Raw genomic sequence first — 19815 nt, 5'->3', positions numbered from 1 at the left:
TTACGCCTGTGCGTGTCTTTTGATGGGCGTGGGTTTCCTATATCCAATTCCATGACTCCATGTTGTTCGCGAGTGTGTGGGCGTTCTATGTATTTCATAGCAGTACTTCCCCAGTTACGCCCTTATTTTCACGCGTTGTTCCCCATTCCGCATGTTCTGCCCCATTTTTGGTGTGCACGCTACACGTTGTGCACTTTCGCTGTGTGCGTCGCACACAGTGTTCGGGATGTCACAGTTACGTGTGCGCCCTAGTGTGCCCGTGTGCGCCACAAGTGGTTTAGGCACAGCTCCATGTAAAAACACGTGTGCAGACTTCCATGAATTGCTTGCGTATGATTCGCACACGTGCGCTGGATTTTTCAGGCTTGCGCCACCGAATTCGGCACACAATTGTTCCATGAATGGGCCCCATAGTGTAAGATGAATTTTGGGAGTATTTTATATCAGGTAGATCACTTTCTTCAGCAAATGCACTTTAAATTGTATGGGCTATAATGTTGGTAAGGATAAACGATTATGTCTAATGTTTAAATATTATTATTTTTTATGATTGTACGTATTGATATATATTGAGTCTCTTATAAGAAACTTCTTAGTAATATATATGTGTGTATTTATGTATTTCTGGTATACAACTGTTGTGTAATTTATGAAAAATATATGTTGACGTACAAAAACGACTTGTAATTGAAACACGACAATAATTTTAAAAAGCACTTTGTTACTTGACATGGCCTTCCATTATTTAAACCAATTGTTGTGGGTGTTACTTGAATCTTGCCAATGGGGATGCAGGTTAAATATCATGTGTCTGCTTCTTCAGCAGTGCACAGTGATCTGCATTTGGTATGTACTCAGCTGCCACTGTGGACCTCCAGTTGCTTGTTCACTGTGCACAGAGGCAGAGCTCCTTTTGGCAACTAAGAGTAGACATACAGTGTGAGGACATCTGTAGGCTGTATGTATAATTGCAGCCTTTGTTCCACGCCCTATATTGCGGTGTAGATCTAAACATGATTTGTTATAAGGACACCTGTATGTGGCTGGTGGAACTGCACCTGTACGCGGTGAGGCTCTCTGTAGTGTAGGGTGTTGGAGAGGTGCAGTACCACCGACAACATACAGAGGTCCTTATAAGTAATCGTTGAGCTATATATATATAGAGAGAGAGAGAGAGAGAGAGAGAGAGGTTATTTAACTGGATATATGCAGTGCCAATGAAACACACAGCTATCCTCATAAGAAATCAGACTGATGTCAACACTGCAATTTCGTTGCTTCGAAAAGCTCGTAAGTATAAAGCCGAATGCGCATTGTTTTAGTGCGCATTCGGCTTGGTAAATAAAAAACAGCCCATAATGCCGAACGAGTGGAGCGGGGGTTTAGGGAGTGTACCCCGCTCCCCTAGCGCGGCATTATTGGCTGCCGGGTTTGCGGTGTTGTTTCCCCCATAAACTAAATGTAAAGCGGGGTACAAATATAGACATTCCGAAAAGCTCCGGTTACAAAGTGCGAGCCAGTCGCCTGCGCCATTTTGTAACTCGAGCTTTTCGGAGTGCGGTTTTTTCGCGTAGATCCCTGCAATTTAACACAATGACCAGAGCCTGCAATTCTAAATCCAACCAACAGATGTCCTACCAAGGTATTTCCCTGCAGAGGTGCAGGACCACTGACAACAGCCTAATAAGAAATAGCGTCGAATGAATCCAACGTCTACCCTCAGGTTATAGAAACATGGAAATCAACAGGCGTCTTGCACTGTTACTAGACGGAGGACCTCAAAAAACATTACACAGCTGCCTAACAACATAACCCAAAGGATGACCCCTAAACCCGTTACACATCACACACAACACTAGCAGTTCAAATCTTACTTTATACTCTTTTAATGCATCTTATATTAACAAGAAGCCTCCAAAAATTGTGTTTATTGCCTGCTGTCACTGCCACACGAAATGCAGGAACATACCGGCTATGTAAAATTGCAAGTTTCAATTAATAATTTGAAATGCTTAGTACAAACTGTTATATGTTTTAATAGCTTGCAAAGATAGGGTGCTTGTGCACTTATTTGTGCGACTAGCTTTCAACATGTAGAGGTCGCTCTGCATCATGGGTATGCGGATATCCTGGGAGAATGATCGTGCTCCGTGAAAGTGTATGATTTAACATTAATCCTAAACCTCTCTGCTGAGTTTAGTTGATTGACAATGCCAAAAATTTTGAATTTTATGGAGGAATTTGTCAGTCACCCGAGCGCCCTTGGCATAATATACCCAGGTACACACTTTACGTGTGTCATTGCATAACGTGCCAATTTCAAAACCAGGGTGCACAAGGTCCAAATGTAACCTTATTTTTAGGGTGTCACCCTAATTCTAACCTTATTACCATTTTTGACTCCAATCAAAATGTTCGTCTCTTAATTGCTTCCTGCGATTTCATACATGCTGGAGAATTTTCCCCAAAAATATGCTTAAATTGTAAAAAACTGTTAGTGGAAAAGAAATGTGCCTCGTGTGCTGACATAACTTTCCCAGCACACTCTGGGGAGGGGTGGGGAGTGTCAGGGCATCGTCGAACAGGGACGGTGGGACTTGGTTTGCCATCTACAATTACAAATATGGCTTAAACATAGTGTGATTGGCATTAAAATATAAATGAAGCAGGCTCTGATCAGAGTCAGGAGGTACAAATGCAACTTTAATGTTCATTTTAAATTATGAGTGTATCCTTTTATCTTAATAAACACTTGTATGTTTAAAAAGTGGTAATTGAGTTAAAGAGAAATTCAACTACTTCAGGCAAGCGCCTACCCTTACATTAAACTCAATACACTTTGCAGTTGCCATTACTCATATGTCTGCAGTCTCGTCAATTGAATACAAGGATTAGCAAACACAGCAGTTTTGGCTTTTGTTTAGTCACAGTATAGGTAGTTGCCTACAGCAACAATAGTGTTCCAAAGAGTTTACTTGCAAAATATGCAAAGGGCACAGGAAAACAACATGACAACATGCAAATCCTTATATCAACACGTTAAGCCAAATATGTATCATTGAATCTTAATATTCAACACCCTTGATGGAAAGCTAGACGTCCCAAAATGCACAGCAATACAACCTGAAATATCTATTTAGCCAGTGTATTTTCTGCACGTTAAGACACACAATAAAATAAGTTGTGTAGTAAACTCAGAGATGGGTGGAGATTCTTTGACACAACCACCCAGCTCGCTGTTATGCATGATTTTAAGAACATTCGGCTATCCACATAAAAAAAAAAAAAACTTTATTTTTTGCATGAGGTATATAAACGCCTGTGTATAGGCACTTTACAAATGCCGTATCATATCATATCATAAACACATCTTTCAAAGGGAGCTTTCTTGTATTGCTGGCTTTAGCTGTCACAGATTTGAAATGTGACAGATGCTAGGAGTGGTCTTCCAGTTGAGAATGCCCTATCATGCATAAGAAAGCCTTTGCTCTTAATAACAACTGGCAAGTTGGTTAAGGTTTTGGCTGCAGCACCAAGGATGCAGCCTTTGTGTCTGGGGGTGGGGGATTTGGGGTGTGGCCTGTGGCTGGGAAATGGGCAGTGCTTGGCCCACCAAGGCCAGCTGATTGTAGATTTGATTCAGGAGAAAACAATCATTCACAATGCCAACGGTTTGGGGTTTTGTACAGGCATTGGAAAGGCCCTTGCCAGGAACTGCTATAGTGGTATTTACTTACCATTGAGGGTAGCAAGTAGCAACATGGTGTAAGTACCTGGCCATCTAAAACAGTGCCTGGCAAATGCCTAATAAGTTTACAAAAACCAAATTGTTGTCTTTTGCCAATTCTTATTGTAGCAGGACTTCAATGTAGGTCACACATAGTGCTTATAAATCGAGTGGCTGAAGGCAAATGAGGTAAAGACAATTTTATTACACGAAAAGCAGATTCACAGCTCCAAGTAAGTAATTTAGGGGCGATTCATGTAATTAATTGCACAGAAAACAGCCCTGCTTGTCGATTCATGGAACCGAATGTGCGACACTTTTCTTAGACTTGCGTGGATTACACACTGATCTGGCACGGCTGTGCGGCTCGTCGAGGGCCTTGCGCGAGACTACCAGCAATCGGTGGGCATGGCCTGCAGAGAGCTAACAATGGGGCTGAACACAAGAAATGGTGTCTAACTTGCGAAGAAGTGTCCGTGCTGAGGGACGACCTGCAGGCAGTGCCTTGCACGCCCACTATTGTGCGGCAAGAGACGTATTCATGGAATCGACCGCGCAACCTCTCAGCTGGGAAATGCCCACACAAGTCCTTCATAGGATCCGCGCAAGGAGGACCATGCAAAGGTAGCTGATCTGGCAGTTTCCTGCCTTGCCTGTGGGCATGTCAGGGTTGTCGAGCCGGGATCTACGAATATAGTTACTTTTCGCGACCAATTCCACAAATACGCGTTGTGCACAGATTTTCTTAAATGTGCAGGATTGCACAGTGGCCTTTTTGGTGTGAGGCCATTGCACAATGTCGGTGCATAATTCCATGAATCAGCCCTGTGGTGTCTAGCACCATGTGATTTTCACATTGCAAGGATACCAACCTCTGTATGACAACCCAACAACAGCCATTGTTCACCATACAGTGGGTGGCGTAACCCCTTAATACACTGATTGATACAAGCAACTACATCATGGGCCTGATCCATGTAACTTTTTGCACGGTTCAAAGGAACTTTGCACTGCTGAAAATTGAATTTGCACTGCCAACACAAACCCTGATACATGGAACTGTGCAAAGTGTATTTTTGCAGTGCAAAGTCAGTGCAAAGCCAGTGCATAGTCATGTTTTCAGTACAAAATGACTTTTCACTGACTTTGCACTACAACAATATATTTTGCACAGTTCCATGAATCAGAGTTCACATGTGGTAGGTCATTTACATCCTGAATGGCAACGAGTGGGCATGGCTGCATTCCATTCTATGCATGTGCATGGTAGTTGTACAAGCATGTCATGCAATTACATGTTAAGTCACCTATCTGGCGTCAAAGGCCTGAATGTGTCTGTGAGTTCATAATGGACAGGCACATGCCTTGTCACTTCCATCTTTGTTCTGTGCAGTTCCACAGGCCCTGGCCTGTCTGTGAACTAGATGCATTCACAGCTCCACACACCCGTGTCACCTGAGAGGTAAAGTCAGACATGCCAGCTATTTCGCACACACAGATGTGCCATGATGGCTTTGTTGCAACATGTCATTATCTTGTATTTCTGTAACCTAAGCCTTGCACCTGCTTCAACTGCTGCGCCCTGATACCTTTGGGTCTGGTGCGCATTAGAAATAAACAAACAAACAAACAAACAAACAAACATGTGTAATGTGCTATGTATCAGTGACAGTGCTGGTTCACAGTCTGAGCATGCACGTCCATGAACTTTTCACCCAGCATTGTGGCATGATGTGCACATACAGGGACTGCATTGCAAACAAGAACACCCATGCTGGAGACATTGCTGTGGGGATTGATTGTTGCACATACATGCCACTCATGGACCTTGAAAGACCTTCATCACCATGTATAAATACTGTGTCTCAGGATATGTTCTATGCACTTGACATTTGCTCATACATAGCCTGCCCACCAGCATGGTTGGACCAGGAGTAACAGGGCAGGGACATGCCACTGTAATGCAGACACGCAATTTGCAAACAAGCCTCACTCCCTGCCTCCCCCTCATCCTCTCTCATACATTACTGCCTGTCTGCTATCCAGGCATGGTGTACTGGTACCAGTCTCTGCCTAAATGCCAGTGACACAGAGAGCCTACTCACTGTGACCCATGATCCCTCTTTCACTCCCACACCCAGGCCACACTCCATGGGCCCACTCCCCTCATCCTCTTGTGGGTAATCTTCAAATCCTCTTTCCTCTCTTCACTTCATGGTCCTTGCCTGGAAGGCACACATTCAGCTGCACCTACCCAGGGGAATTTTCACTTTCCTCACCTTCCCCCAGGACCTCTATGTTTTGTGGGATGTTTTTACCCATGCATCCGAGCCCTACCACAAAAACTGTGCAGTACTGGCATTGAAAACATCATGATGGCCAGAGCTTCCCAAAAAATGCCCAGGGAAATGCATGAAGAATAGGCTGCCACCCATTTTTGCCGATGTTATGGGCACAGAAGGGCACTGCCTAAAACCACCATTGGACTACCCACACAGTAGCCTGAAACCATTGGGAATGGCAATGCTGATTGCCAAAAGCAACCTAGAATTGTGGGGAATTCATTTTCTTAAATCCCAAAAATGGGTGCATCACCAGTACTCACCACTATCAGAAAGCCAGCGTTTTAAAACAACACCAGACATTGTGTAAAACTGAATAAATGAACCCAAAGCAGGCCAAAGAAAGACTTACTGAGAGGTGGATACAATGTAAAGTTATATTCTGAAGTGACTTGAAGGTTTATAACAAGACTGGCTGAGCTGTGGATTTCAGCAGTTTAAGTAAATTTGGACTGAAAGACACTAAAAATCTAAATGTTTAAAAGAAATGAGTGACCTACTTTTGAGTGTCACATAGGTTGCAATTGTTTAAATGTCATAGTTTTAAACTTAGAATCAGCATTCTAGCTGCATATGTAAAAATTGTTAGTTTTATTTGAATGCAGAAAACTGGGTAACTAAAAGTGACATTAGCTGGGGCCTGGCTTAAGGAACTGGATTCTGCTTGACAACTTCCCCCCAATTGGAGTGAAACTGGATCCACAGCAGTTCTCAGGCCTAGCTGCCTTTTGCTGTTCCCACCAAAAGGGATATGACACTTCTCTGATTGAATTACCTGGGCTCTGCAGGAAATTGAACAAAGCCCTGTCCTGACTCAGGCAAATGTTTTATTGGTGGGAGTCGTAAATGTGGCTTCCTCCTAGAAGGAAAGGGGAGGAGCACTGCCTGTGAGAGCAAGCTGGCTTGGCAGAACTGGAAAAACCAGAAATTTAACCTTGTGCTGGGGGGAAACCACACCACTTTGGGGCCAGAACATAAATCTAAAAAGATGGATCATTCATAGAGCGGACTTGTGAAAATGTTATAAGTGATATCATTATTCTTGTGATTTTTCTGGGCACATTTGAAGACGTGTTAGGACCCAGTGGTATGTTCAGGGGGGTTTTTAGCGGAAAAGAGGATATTACTCTAAATGTATGTATGTTAAAAATCTGACACTCCACCACCTAATGCCCACATGCTTTGCGAACATTTGTGTAAATGCGGGGACAAATCCAATATTGGTAACCCGACCAAAAAGTGAAATATGTTGCCATTTTTTAATGCAAGCCCCCAGGAAGAGCAGAGTTTGAACAGGGGATACCTCATGTGATATGTGATGGGTGCATGTAATTTCAAACCACTGTGTAGCTATGAAATATGTCTTTTTGATCAAATATAGATTGTGTGTAATTTGACAGGGGAGTGTCCTCTCTGCAAGCCATTAAATGACATCGCTCTGACCCTCCACTTCTTTTCCCCAATCAAGAGAGAAAGGAAAGCTTGACCAATGGGCAATTGAGAGAGGGGCTGGCTAGTGATGCTGCACACACACCCACTTTCAAAACACATAAAAGCAGACAGTCAGGACAGATAGGGACATTCTATTCCATCTGCTGCGGGACACTCTGCCGGGAAAATCCATACTTTACCTCCATCAACCTCCAGAGAGCCAACATAGAGACTTCAATCTATCCACCTTCAGAGACCAAGACTTTACTTCAGAACTTGTAGCAGAGAGGTCAACTACAAGCTAAATCCCTCTTTAGCAGGCCTCAAATCATTGCCACTATTCACAGCCAGGCGAGTTGTTTGAATTCTTTGCAAGAACTCTTGCCATTTGCCAGAGAGCAATGTTGTATCCAGAGAGAGACCAGCTGAACCGGAGACCACTGTATCCGGACCCACAGACCTGATCAGAACCAGAGACCCAGACCAGACCAGCAGAGTAGAGCTGACCCAGATCACTGTGAAGTGCCGAGACCAAAACCGGAGTCCAGTCCAAAACCTGACCAGATCCGTGGCGTGGCCTATTTCTAAATATATTGTGAGTACCTAGCAGAACTGTGCAGAACCCAATCTCTTAGTTAAAATAATCTAATCCAAACTATTTTAATCTAAGTAGAACTGCCTCCTAACTGTCACCTGTCATTTGCAAAGCTGTCACCTGTCATTTTCTAGCTGCAAGCTGTAACCTGTCGCTTTGAACTTTTAAAAAATTTCAAATCCGAAAAACGACCTTTATTTAATCGTCCGTATTTAACCGTTTGGGCTAGGAACTTGGTTTAACTTTCCTCTGAAAGCTTAGAATCTTACCTTTCCAACAAGCCTAGAACTGACTTCCTACTCCTTATACTTTCTCCGTAATCACGATTCTCGCACCCGTGAATTTTGCCGCAATTTGCGATTTGGCCCGATTTCTTTACTTGTAAAAAGATAGCTGTTTCGCCTGAACTGCTAAATTTCGTTTGCCTCTTAAGAACCATCCCTGAATCATTGCTAGAGTGAGCCTGGACTAATATTAACTAGATACCACTCACCCTGAACCTCTAGAGGGAATTAAAAGCATTTTAGCATATTTTTCACTTCATTGCCAGCACATATCAAAGCACTTTTGCTTGTGTTTCAAACTTCTGTAGTCTAAGCTTGCTGGGGTGAACTGAATTACATTTGATTGCATTTCTGAGAACTGTGTGCTTTCCTTGCATTTCCTTGAATTGCATAAAGGGGGGGAGTGGATTGCCAGAGAAAAGTGATTACATTGTTTTGTTGAAATCATATTGAGTATTTTCAGTATTACATTTTCATTCAACATTGCATCCACATGAACTTATATAAAGCATTCTCTACCACCTTATTCTTCTGTTCCTATTCACAAGTGTGCTAGTGCCAGACTATACATTATTGATTACTGCTCAGATTAAGTGTGATATCCAATTATTAATTTATCATAAAGTGTGATATATATATCTATAAATTGTTTAATTTATTTTCAAATAAATCTTTTAAATTTGCAAAACAAACCTACTTCTTGGCTCAGTGGGGTCAGGGGGATTCTAAGAGAGGGGTGTTATACAGGGGTAGTCATCCAGAACTCATGAACTGGACATAAAGTTATATCAATAAGGGTTTTCATTCAGTATTCCAGACTAGGCGTTGACTTAGCTGCAGTGTTGAATTGAATCCTCTTACAGTTTGCAGTTATCTCTCCCAATCCTTATTCGTGTATCATGTGTTCACCATTGTGGTGTCTGTGGATATGGGTGGATGACTGTTGCCATGTGATGGCCTTCTGCATTGCTATGTCACATGTGTGATTCTTTTCTCTGGTAAGTGTGGTGACATGACAGTCACATGGTACATCATTGTGCATTTACACCACTTTGGTATGTCAATGTGCCCACTGACGGCAGGGTCAAGACCGGGAGAGTAAGGGGCGGGTGAACCCATTGCTTACAGCTGAAAGTTTGTGAATGCACAATGTGATGCCTCTATGGGTTATTTTTGTTGCTTGTCCTTTTTATATGATGCTCAAGGTGTATCCCCAACAGAAAGGCTGCTCACTGTGCTGTGTGCTGAGCGGTATGTTGCAGGAGATACACACGGCACACGGTTTAGGGATTTGTGGATTTGGCTTGGACAATGTGCATGCCAACAGGCATTCTGTCTTTTGTTGATGGTACCGCTGGTGGCATGCATTTGTGTATGACCTTCTATGTGAGGGGGTTGTTGGTCAGTCATTTGACCCAAGTCCATATCAGGTGTGATTGTCTCAGGCCTGTTTCCATTCATCACATGTCACTTTGTATCAAATTGGTCATGTTTTGGGCTTTTGGTTTGCTCTTTCGCTGTTGCATGCCAAGTCATGGTGTGGCAAAGAAGGGTGATGTGGGTTGGGAGGGTTTGGGTGACATACCAGTGATTGTCATGGCATGTTTTGCAGGTGGTGGTGTGATGTACACTTTGCATGTGTTCCTTTTGGTCACACAGGATTGGTTATGTTTAAGTAGCTAGGGATGCACACAATGTAGCACTTCCGTGGCAACATTCTCAGGGTGGTAGGGTTGTGACAGTTGACTGTCTCTTTGTCATCATCGATTGTCACCTGGTATGTGCCAGGCCTGTGTGCACTCCACAGGGGTGGGAGTTTAGGTGAAAAATGTGGCCACAAGCTGAGTCCGGGCTGCCACGCCACGTGCCCTTTCCCCTCCAATGGGCAGCGCCTGTGCCTGTGTTTGGGGATGTGGGGGCACCACCAAATCCACTGGTACGCCCTGCCATGTTGCAACATTGTGCAGAACACATGCTGCCACAATGATCCTGGACACAACTGGGGGTGCATATAGTAGCTTCCCGCCAGAGCGGTCAAGAAAGCGGAAGCGTGACTTGAGCACTCTGAATGTGCGTTCCACCATGCCCCTGGACTCACCAGGACCGCATGGTCTGGTTGCAGGCCATCACGCAACAGGTCACGGAAACAGGGTCAGATATATGGAGAGATCAGGGTCCCTTACATGTGGCCCTGAGTGAACTATACATGGCTCCTAAAGCAAAGGATGAACAAGACAAGATGGTTAGGATAGCGGCATACCTGTACCTATATATGGGAGACATGCAGGATAAATGTACTGAAAGCCAAGATCTGGTGAATAAGCGACAGATGGCGTTAGAGAAGGTCCAATCTGACCTGGTCTCTTCTGAGCAGAGGCTGCAGGGGAGCCAGGAATCAGAAAATGATAGTAGGCAGTATATCATTAAAATAAAAGAGGACATGGATATACTGCAACAGGAAAAGACAGACCGGGATACCAGAATTCTGGCTTTGCAGCAGGAACGCCAAGACAGTTTGGACTCCCTACTGCAGAGCCAGAAAAAGCTGGAGCAACAGATCAATTTCAACAGGGCATGCACAGAGCAGGTAGCCACCCTGCAAATCCAACTAGACAGAGAGAAAGAGGAGAGCAATAAACTGATCCTGAAAGACCTAGATACCCAGGCAGAGTTTGATCAGGAGCGCCAGAAAGCTGGTGCCTTCCAAAGGCAAAGGGACGACCTGCCGGCACAGATGCAGACTCTTAGTCAGGAAAGGGACACCTTAGGCCAGGAAGTCTGCCACTTAAAAAGAAAAATGGAAGAAAATCACCTGGCCCACCAGGGACTAGGTGACCTCCAAAAAGAACACCAGGACTTGTTAGAGCACACCAGGAGGGTGGAGGATGCTCTAGCAAGAAAGGAGAAGGCCAATAGGGACACATCTCAGGAGGTAACCCTCCTGCAGCAGAGACTGGCCCAGTACTCCAGGACCAATCAGGAGGCACAGAGAGAAAACGAGGCTCTCTGTCAGCACAATGATAGGCTCCAACAACAGGTAGCGATGCAAGAGCGACTGATAGAGTCTAGTAAGGCCTTAACTGAGGAACTGAAAGCGCAGGCTCTTGCATTGCAACAGGGAGCAGGGGCGGATAGAGACCAGGTTCGCTGGGAAAGGGAAACTCCTGAGCATAACCTCAGGAGCCCTAGTACCAGAGGCTTTTATCTCTCTCAGTCCCTGGACTCTGCCACCTCCATGTCCCCTGGCGCACATGAGCACCGGGCCACAGGGATGGCAGATTACTATCCAGCCAGAAGCATGGGGCTCATAGGCCAGTACCTCCCAGGAATGGATGGGCGGGCATCCGGGTATGGGCACCCAAGCACAGTGCAGTTTAGTGGGGAACCCCAGGAGAATAGGCCCATTAAGGGCATCCTGAAAACTTCTGCCCAGTTAGGTCAGTGGGGGGGGGGGGTACCCATCAAATCCTGGCAGCAAGGAGGAATCTGAAGACTCCTCTGAACGGCGCAGGACACAGGAGACCAGGTCCCCACATTCTGCCAGCCACTCCCAGGCTCGCAGAATCCGGGAAAACCTGGAAGATCAGACAGGAACCTCTGGGAGCAGTGCCTCTGAGTCAGAGGACGAATGGACAAGGGTTACCCGAACCAAAAAGGCCAATAAGGCAAAAAGGGCCTTGCTTAAGGACCCATTGAAACAGATTAAGGCCATCAGGAGTGTCATCACGCCTTATCATAAGAACGCCAAGTACTCTGTTTGGGAACACTTGGAGCTCTATGAGCAAATGATGGAGACTTTCCATTTGAAGGACAGCAGTAGCTGCATCCAGTACGTCAAATGGACATTCTCCCCAGAATACTCCAGTTTCTTTGCGGGGCTGGAGGACCAAAATCATTTAAGGTGGTCCACCTATAAGGCGGCCATCTTGAAACATTTTTCTGTTCACAGAAATCCTCAAGAGGCTCGCAAGGCAGCCTACAATTTGCAATGTGGGGAGGATCAGGCCCCACAAGAATTCGTGCAAGAACTGAAACGGGCCTTTGCGCAGACCACCAGAAGGGTGCGCACAGACAGCAGAGAATTTGTCAATACATTTTTCCATGCCTTGCCCAAATATATAATGACCCAGCTCGTGAGAGATTTTCATGAGAAAAGATCTTTAGACTGGGTCATTGAACAGGCTACCCGGATCTATGAGGTGCAGAAGCCCATAGAAAATAAAAACAATACCCAGAAAAATCCCAAAACCAACAGCACCCCTGCTGCTGCCAAGGTGGCAGAGGTAAAGGTCACCCCCGTTTTGGATTTGGAGATGGGGGGCCTAAAAACCTACCTGCACCTAATAATCCTAAGCCCAGAAATCCCTCGGGCCAGTCACAGACAGCGAGTCGAGGAGGTAGTCCCACAAATGGGGTCCTCGCTACAAGGGAAACAGCCCAATTCTGGGTTATGTGTGGACTCCTCCAGCCCAAGGGGGGGGATCCAGCCAAGCACCTAACCCAGGGAACTTCCCTCCTAACTTCCCACCGGAGGGCAGAAATTCTCCAAATCCTGGGCAGAACTTTTTCCCCAGGTATCCACCCAACTTCCAACCCCAAAATCATCCATCCTTCTTTCCCCAATTCCCTGAGCCCAGACAACCTAATCCGGGAGAGGGGAGGCCAAGGGTGGAGGGGTACCCAAATCTTCCCAATCCGGGGTATTACCAGAGAAGGGATAGCTACCCTTCCCGGGATCAGCCCAGGGGAGAAAAGAGGGCCCGTATCAGCCTGAGCGGGTTTCCCAGTTAGAGCGCCAGGTTCAGAACATGGCACAGGAGCTGGGTCGCGTGCTAAGGGCTCAGCAGAACCCTCAGATGGGCATGCCACTGCAGAACGCCCCAAACTCTGGACCTGGTGCTCCAGAGCAATGACGGGGGCAGCACCCCGATAACACACCGGTTCCCAGGGAGGAGGCACAAGGGGAAGGGGGGTGTAAAGCCTTGGAGGAAGCTTCCTTCCCAACTTGTAAACAGCCCCTGGAAAACCAGGAACCGGAAACAAAATCCCCTGCCCCTGAAAGTCTGCCTCCAAAGGAGCAGAGGGGGGGGTAGGAGAAACAAAGTACCCAAACAGACCCGTTTTGTGGACGAAATACAGGTCTTCCAATTTGAGGGAGAAGGATCCTCAGAGGATCCTGGGAAAGGATCTTCTCCTTCAGAGATGGGGGAACTCCTCCCAAGGAAAAATGGGTCCCAAAAGATTCCAATATAGACTCAGGAGATGTGGAGACTGAGCTACCGCCGCCCACTATCTTATCACTATCTTATCCCAGAACCAACAATGCCAAAATCCCCTGGTTCAAACCCATCCTGGTGACTGCCTCCAAAAAGGGGGGGGGGTGGCCCAGAACCGGAACCAGGGGAACCCACAATGGCTCTGATCTCCAATTGCCAACTTTTTCTTTCAGATTCCCAAGACTCTCCACAGAATTCTGCCCAAATCACCTCTCTAGCAATGTCCAAAACCAGTAAGTTAGCCCACCACTTGTCCAAAAATGTGCATTATCTGTGCCCCCTTGAGGAGAAGGAGGGAAGATACTATGCCCCGGTACAAGTACAGGGGCAGGGTACAATTTTGGCACTGGTGGACACTGGATCCCAAGCTACACTTCTGTCCAAAAGGGCCTTCGAGGAACTAAATGCAGGAAGGGGGGAGAATTACCGTATTCCTCTCACCTCTCTTCCTGGACAACTGCAGAACTTTGACAGGAAGGAAATTCCCGTTGAGGGGACAGCAGACTTGGACATTAAAATTGGGCAACACAAGTTGAAACACCCGGTCATAGTAGTGACTCCAGAGGGCACCCCTTGTTTACTAGGGAATGACCTCCTGAGAAGGTTGTCACCCCTAATAGATTGCGTAAACAAGGTCCTCTGGACCCAGACTAGCCGACCCATAAAATTAAAACAGAGTGTCAACCATGTTAGTTTAAACGGCACATGCCACATGGTTGAACAAAAATCTGACCAAGTAGAATTCCACTTCCAGAATAACCAAATTCCAGACGTGACAGTAATAGCAGTAGGACAACAGACTGGTGATGGGGGGTCCTCTCTATTTCTGAAAATCAACCTTCCTTCCAGTCTAAAGTGGTATTCCACGCTGGAAGGAAACACTCTGAAATTCTTTACTAATCCACAATCAGAAACTCCCACTCCTATAGTCCAGAAAGATGTGAAATCAGCTCAGAGCCTGGCTGATATTCAGCAAATTGGAGAGCAGTTGTTCATCCCTGTTCAGTTAAATGATGGGAAGGACTCTGTTCTCGCCCGAGTGTGTGTGAGCAACGGTAAGAGCTTCATCAGCGAAGCCATGTTCCGCCAACTCCCAAAAGATCCAGCCATTCCCACATTCAAATTGATAGACAAATGGGAAATGGACCTGGAAGCACCCAATTCCAAACATCTCCTGCCAAGCAGGTGTATGCTCAAAATCTCCATTGGCAACAAGAGCATAGTCCACAATTGTTGGGTCGTGCGAGACGTCACTGCCGCTTTTTACTTAGGCAGTGACATTCTCAATCGCTTTGCCATTAGTTTGGACCTAATAAACTTCAAAGCTTGGTCCCGATTAGCGGATAATCCCATGGGCTTTGATGATCCAGGAAAAGCAATTAGGTCAGCTCAATTGCTACCTTATGCAGTTGAAATTCAGATCAAAGAGGAAATCACCATCCCAGAAAGGACCCGACAATTCTCCCTGGAAGTGAAAGCTAAAAGAGGACAACATTTGAAAAACCCTGATGCTTACATACATCTAAACGCTTCTCTCCAACAGCAAGGGTTGGGGGTAAACCCAACTCCATTAGTCAACATAGAACATGACACCATTCTAATAGAGGTGGATAACAGCGACTTAAAGAGTATTACTCTAGCCGCAGGTACCATTATTGGAATGGCGGTTGATGACCGACATTTTTCCATTGATTTAGGAAATGAACTGTTAGGACCAATCCCCAAGGACTGTTTTGGCAGTGACAGTGATGACAATACAACACCAGACAGGATTTTACCCGCCATGGGGGGAACTTCCTGGTGTACACTTCCTGCCCCTATGGTAAGGAAGATGTGACTTGTGACTTCAGCAGGGATGAGGTGATTTTCCAGGTCCATAAGGGTTTCCTTTCCCACCTGAGGCCTCCAGTCCAAATCAGCACTCTGACCAGGGACTTCTCCACCCAGCTGGAGGAGGCCGCTGAGATAGCCAAACCAGAAGTCTTTCCAGGTTTCAGGCAGATGGTGGAAGAGAGAGTTAACCTAGCTGATGCCTGTGTGACTCTGGAACAAAAGCAAAAGCTGAAACAAGTTTTCTTGGATTTCCAAGATATCTTTGCGGTAGACTCATATGACTGTGGTCACACTGACATCCACACAACAACAATCCCCACGGACCCTGGCATGACTCCTGTGTTTGTGAAGCAATATCGCTTGCCTCTCGCATCAATGGAGTCCCTTACTGAAATAATTAAGAACCTTGAGTCCCGGGGAATAATCCGTCCAGTTCACAGCACCTTCAATAATCCGGTGCTGGGAATATTGAAGCCAAATGGCCAGTGGAGACTCTGCGCCGACCTCAGGGAGCTCAACAAACGGGTCCATACTTCCCGATGGCCTCTGCCCTACATTGACCAAGGGCTGGCCCAGATCCAGGGGTCACAGGTATTCACTGCAATAGACCTGACCAATGGATACTGGACTGTGCCTGTCATTAGGGAGGACCAATACAAGCTGGCTTTTACCTTTGGGGGCCAGCAGTATACATGGACCCGGACTCCCTTCGGATACCTCAAATCCGGCAATGAATTCAACATTTTCCTACATAAGGCCATGCCCGACCTGGGTGCGAGGGGTAACCTGGCTTATGTAGATGATGTCCTCATCAAAAGTTCATCTGTGGAGGAACACATAGCGGAGATCCGTTATGTTCTGACACAGTTGAGGGCCACCGGAGCCAAACTTTCCTTTCAAAAAGCACAGTGGTGCAGAACCCGTGTTAATTTCTTGGGGCATGAGATTACTCCTCAGGGTCTCTGTCCCCAGGAAAAGAAAGTGGAAGCCCTCCAAAAATTGAAAGACCCCGCAACTCTGCGGGAACTAAGGAACCTCCTTGGACTGACTAATTACAGCAGAAAGTTCATTGAGGGCTACGCAGATATCACCAGACCCCTGATTCATCTCCTGAAGGGGGGGGTCAAGTGGGAATGGGGTCCAGAACAAGCCGAGGCAGTAAGACAACTCAAAAGAAGCCTCTCACAAGCGCCCTGCCTAGCTTACCCTGTCAGAAACAAGGAGTTCTTCCTTGAGACGGGGTTCTCTAATCCGTGCTTGACGGCAGTATTATACCAAAAGCATGACAAGGTCAATAAAGTAATCTGCAATGCAAGCAAAACTTTATCCTCTGTGGAGGAAAAATTCAACGATTGTGAGAAGGCACTCCTGGCAACGGTGTGGGCATTGAAGAATTACCTCCCGTTTATCCAGGGGGAACACATCATAGTGGAGACTCCACACCAGCCTCTGCAATATCTCCAAAGTGACAGAATCCGGGCCGGAAATGTGTGTAATTCCCGAATTACTTCCTGGATTCTGTCAATGCAAGGCTTTCCTGTGGAGGTCCGATATGGCCAAAACAAGAAGAGTCCCCTCGCGCAAGGTCTGGCTGACTTGCATGATTGTGCCAGAGAAAACTGTCTCGAGGACGAAAGTCTAAAAATCAAGGACAACATGGAGGCATACCTTAATTCCCCACACAAAGTCTTTGAAGAAGACAAGTGTGAGGGAATGCCCACTGTGTATGTGGATGGATGCTCTTACCATGTTGACAACAACGGGGAGAAAGAACTGGTGGCCAGCGTAGGGAATGCATGGGTGAATGAGTCCCCAGAACCCTCCGCTGGATACAAAATTGGTCCCCGAAGTAGTCAGGTGGCAGAATTGATGGCTGTGCATCAGGCCATCCTCACTGCTGTCCAGCATCAACTCCACGAACTGGTCATAATCACAGATTCGGATTATGTACGGAACGGGTTCGTGGAGCACCTGGTTAATTGGAAAACCAGAGGCATGTTATGTGCTAACAACAAACCCTTGAAACATGGGAAGTTGATCCAAAACATTGATGATCTGGTCACCTCGAATGAGATGACCATCTATTGGAAAAAGATCAAGGGTCATTCCAAAGTAGAGGGGCAGACAAAACTGGAAATGACTTAGCTGATCAGCTGGCCAAAACCGGGGCCATCCAAGGGGATCTAATTGAGATTGAGTCCCTGTTGGGGGAAATTCAGGTCACTGCTATCACTAGGTCCCAGACAAATGCTCACAATGATCTTTCGATTGCACAATGGAGTAAGGAGACCCCTGATGCTGATTTGATTACCGCCCAGAAGGGGGATCCAATAATTGGTAAATTTTACCAACACCTTGAGGACCCTGAGAACTTTCCCCTGACGGATACCGATTACATTGGGAAAGAGGACCTAAGAGTGTTGATGAAATGTCCAAAAATGTTCCGGATCCAAGACGGTTTGTTGGTAAGGAAATCCAAAGCTGGCCACGATCAGTGGGTGGCTCCTACCTCATTCCGAAGCCTGATGTTAAGTCACGCCCATGATGCGGCCACCGCCGGTCATAGGGGGTTTCACACAACGCTGGAAATCTTAAGAGAGGTTGCATACTGGCCACACATGGGGCAGGACCTCGACCAATACTTGAAGGGGTGTCTTGTGTGTGCACAATTTCAGCCATCATCCCTCACACACCGTGCGCCTCTCCAAAAGAGGGGGATGACACTGCCATGGTCAGATTTACAAATCGACTTTGTAGGCCCTGTGATTCGCTCTGCTAGGGGGAATAAGTACATGTTGACTGTGACATGATTGTTTACCAAGTGGGTGGAAAGCCTCACAGCCCCAAACTGCAAGGCAGAAACGGCAGCTGCCCTGATGATTAACCACATCTTTTCCCGTTTTGGTCTACCTCAAAGGATTGACTCAGACAGAGGTAGCCACTTCACCAGTGAAGTAATGACAAAGATGTGGGAGATACTGGGGGTCAAAAGGAAGTTGCATATTGCTTATCGGCCAGCTTCTTCTGGAGCAGTGGAGAGATACAACCAAACCATTGTGAGCATATTAAAGAAGTTTGTGGCAGATTCTGGGCCAAGTTGGGATATCCGATTACCTCTGGTCCTAATGGCCATCAGATCTACCCCTTCATCTGCAACCAAAATGTCACCATTTGAGTTGATGACTGGGCGCAAGATGGTGCCTCCTCAGCATTTGCTCTACAGGACCCAAGAGCAGACCCTAATAAATGCCTCCACAACTCACGTGTATGTGGAGAATTTAAGGAAACACCTTCAACATGCTTTTGCCTATGCTCAGCGGAATCTAGAAAGATCAGCTGATAGCATGAAGACCCACTATGACCTGAAAACTTCCAGGAAAGAATATCAGGTGGGGGACCGGGTCTATTTATACAACTTCCAAAGAAACCAGGCAAAACAGTGAAAATTCTTGCCTACATGGAAGGGACCCTTTGAGATTATAGACAAAATCTCCCCTGTGGCCTACAAGATCCGCATCCCCAAAGGCGGTTTGGCAGAGGGGGAAGATAAGTGGGTCCACATTAACCAGTTGAAGTGTTGCCATCCCAGGCACACTCTGCAACAACTGGAGGAATCCTCTGGAATCCTAGAGGGTACTGTCTCAGATTAATTCAATTCCAACCCTAAAATATCCTACATATCGCCTATCAAATTCCGTGTTTCTCAAGTTTATGTGTTCCTGTCTCTTAATTTAAAAAAATGTGCATGTTCATATCTGTTGAGTTCCAAAATATATATGCTACCCCACTATATCAATGGTGGGGGAAAAATGTCTATGAATAGGTATTGCCGCTCTTCCTTTGTCGTCCTAGGAGAAAGAAAACCTGTAGACTGGCCAGGGAGGACGATCCGGAGACCGGGAGCAGAGACGCAAGGGGCCCGGGGTACCGCCCAATATTCCCATCAGGACCGGTGAGGAGAACCGATCGATCAGTACCGGATGGAGGAAAAGATGCTGAACTGTGCCATCTATTGGAAGAAGATGAGGAAACATCCCAGGTCTTGCGAGTTCCATCAGTAAAACAGAATGGCTATCGCAAGAGGGGGGCTTGTGGGATGTTTTTACCCATGCATCCAAGCAGTACCACAATAACTGTGCAGTACTGGCATTGAAAACATCATGATGGCCAGAGCTTCCCAAAAAATGCCCAGGGAAATGCATGAAGAATAGGCTGCCACCCATTTTTGCCGATGTTATGGGCACAGAAGGGCACTGCCTAAAATCACCATTGGACTACCCACACAGTAGCCTGAAACCATTGGGAATGGCAATGCTGATTGCCAAAA

The sequence above is a fragment of the Ambystoma mexicanum genome, chromosome 1q, assembly GCF_040938575.1.
Source record: "Ambystoma mexicanum isolate Mex_15411 chromosome 1q, UKY_AmexF1_1, whole genome shotgun sequence".
Lineage (NCBI taxonomy): Eukaryota > Metazoa > Chordata > Amphibia > Caudata > Ambystomatidae > Ambystoma > Ambystoma mexicanum.
This window is presented reverse-complemented; position numbering follows the sequence as displayed.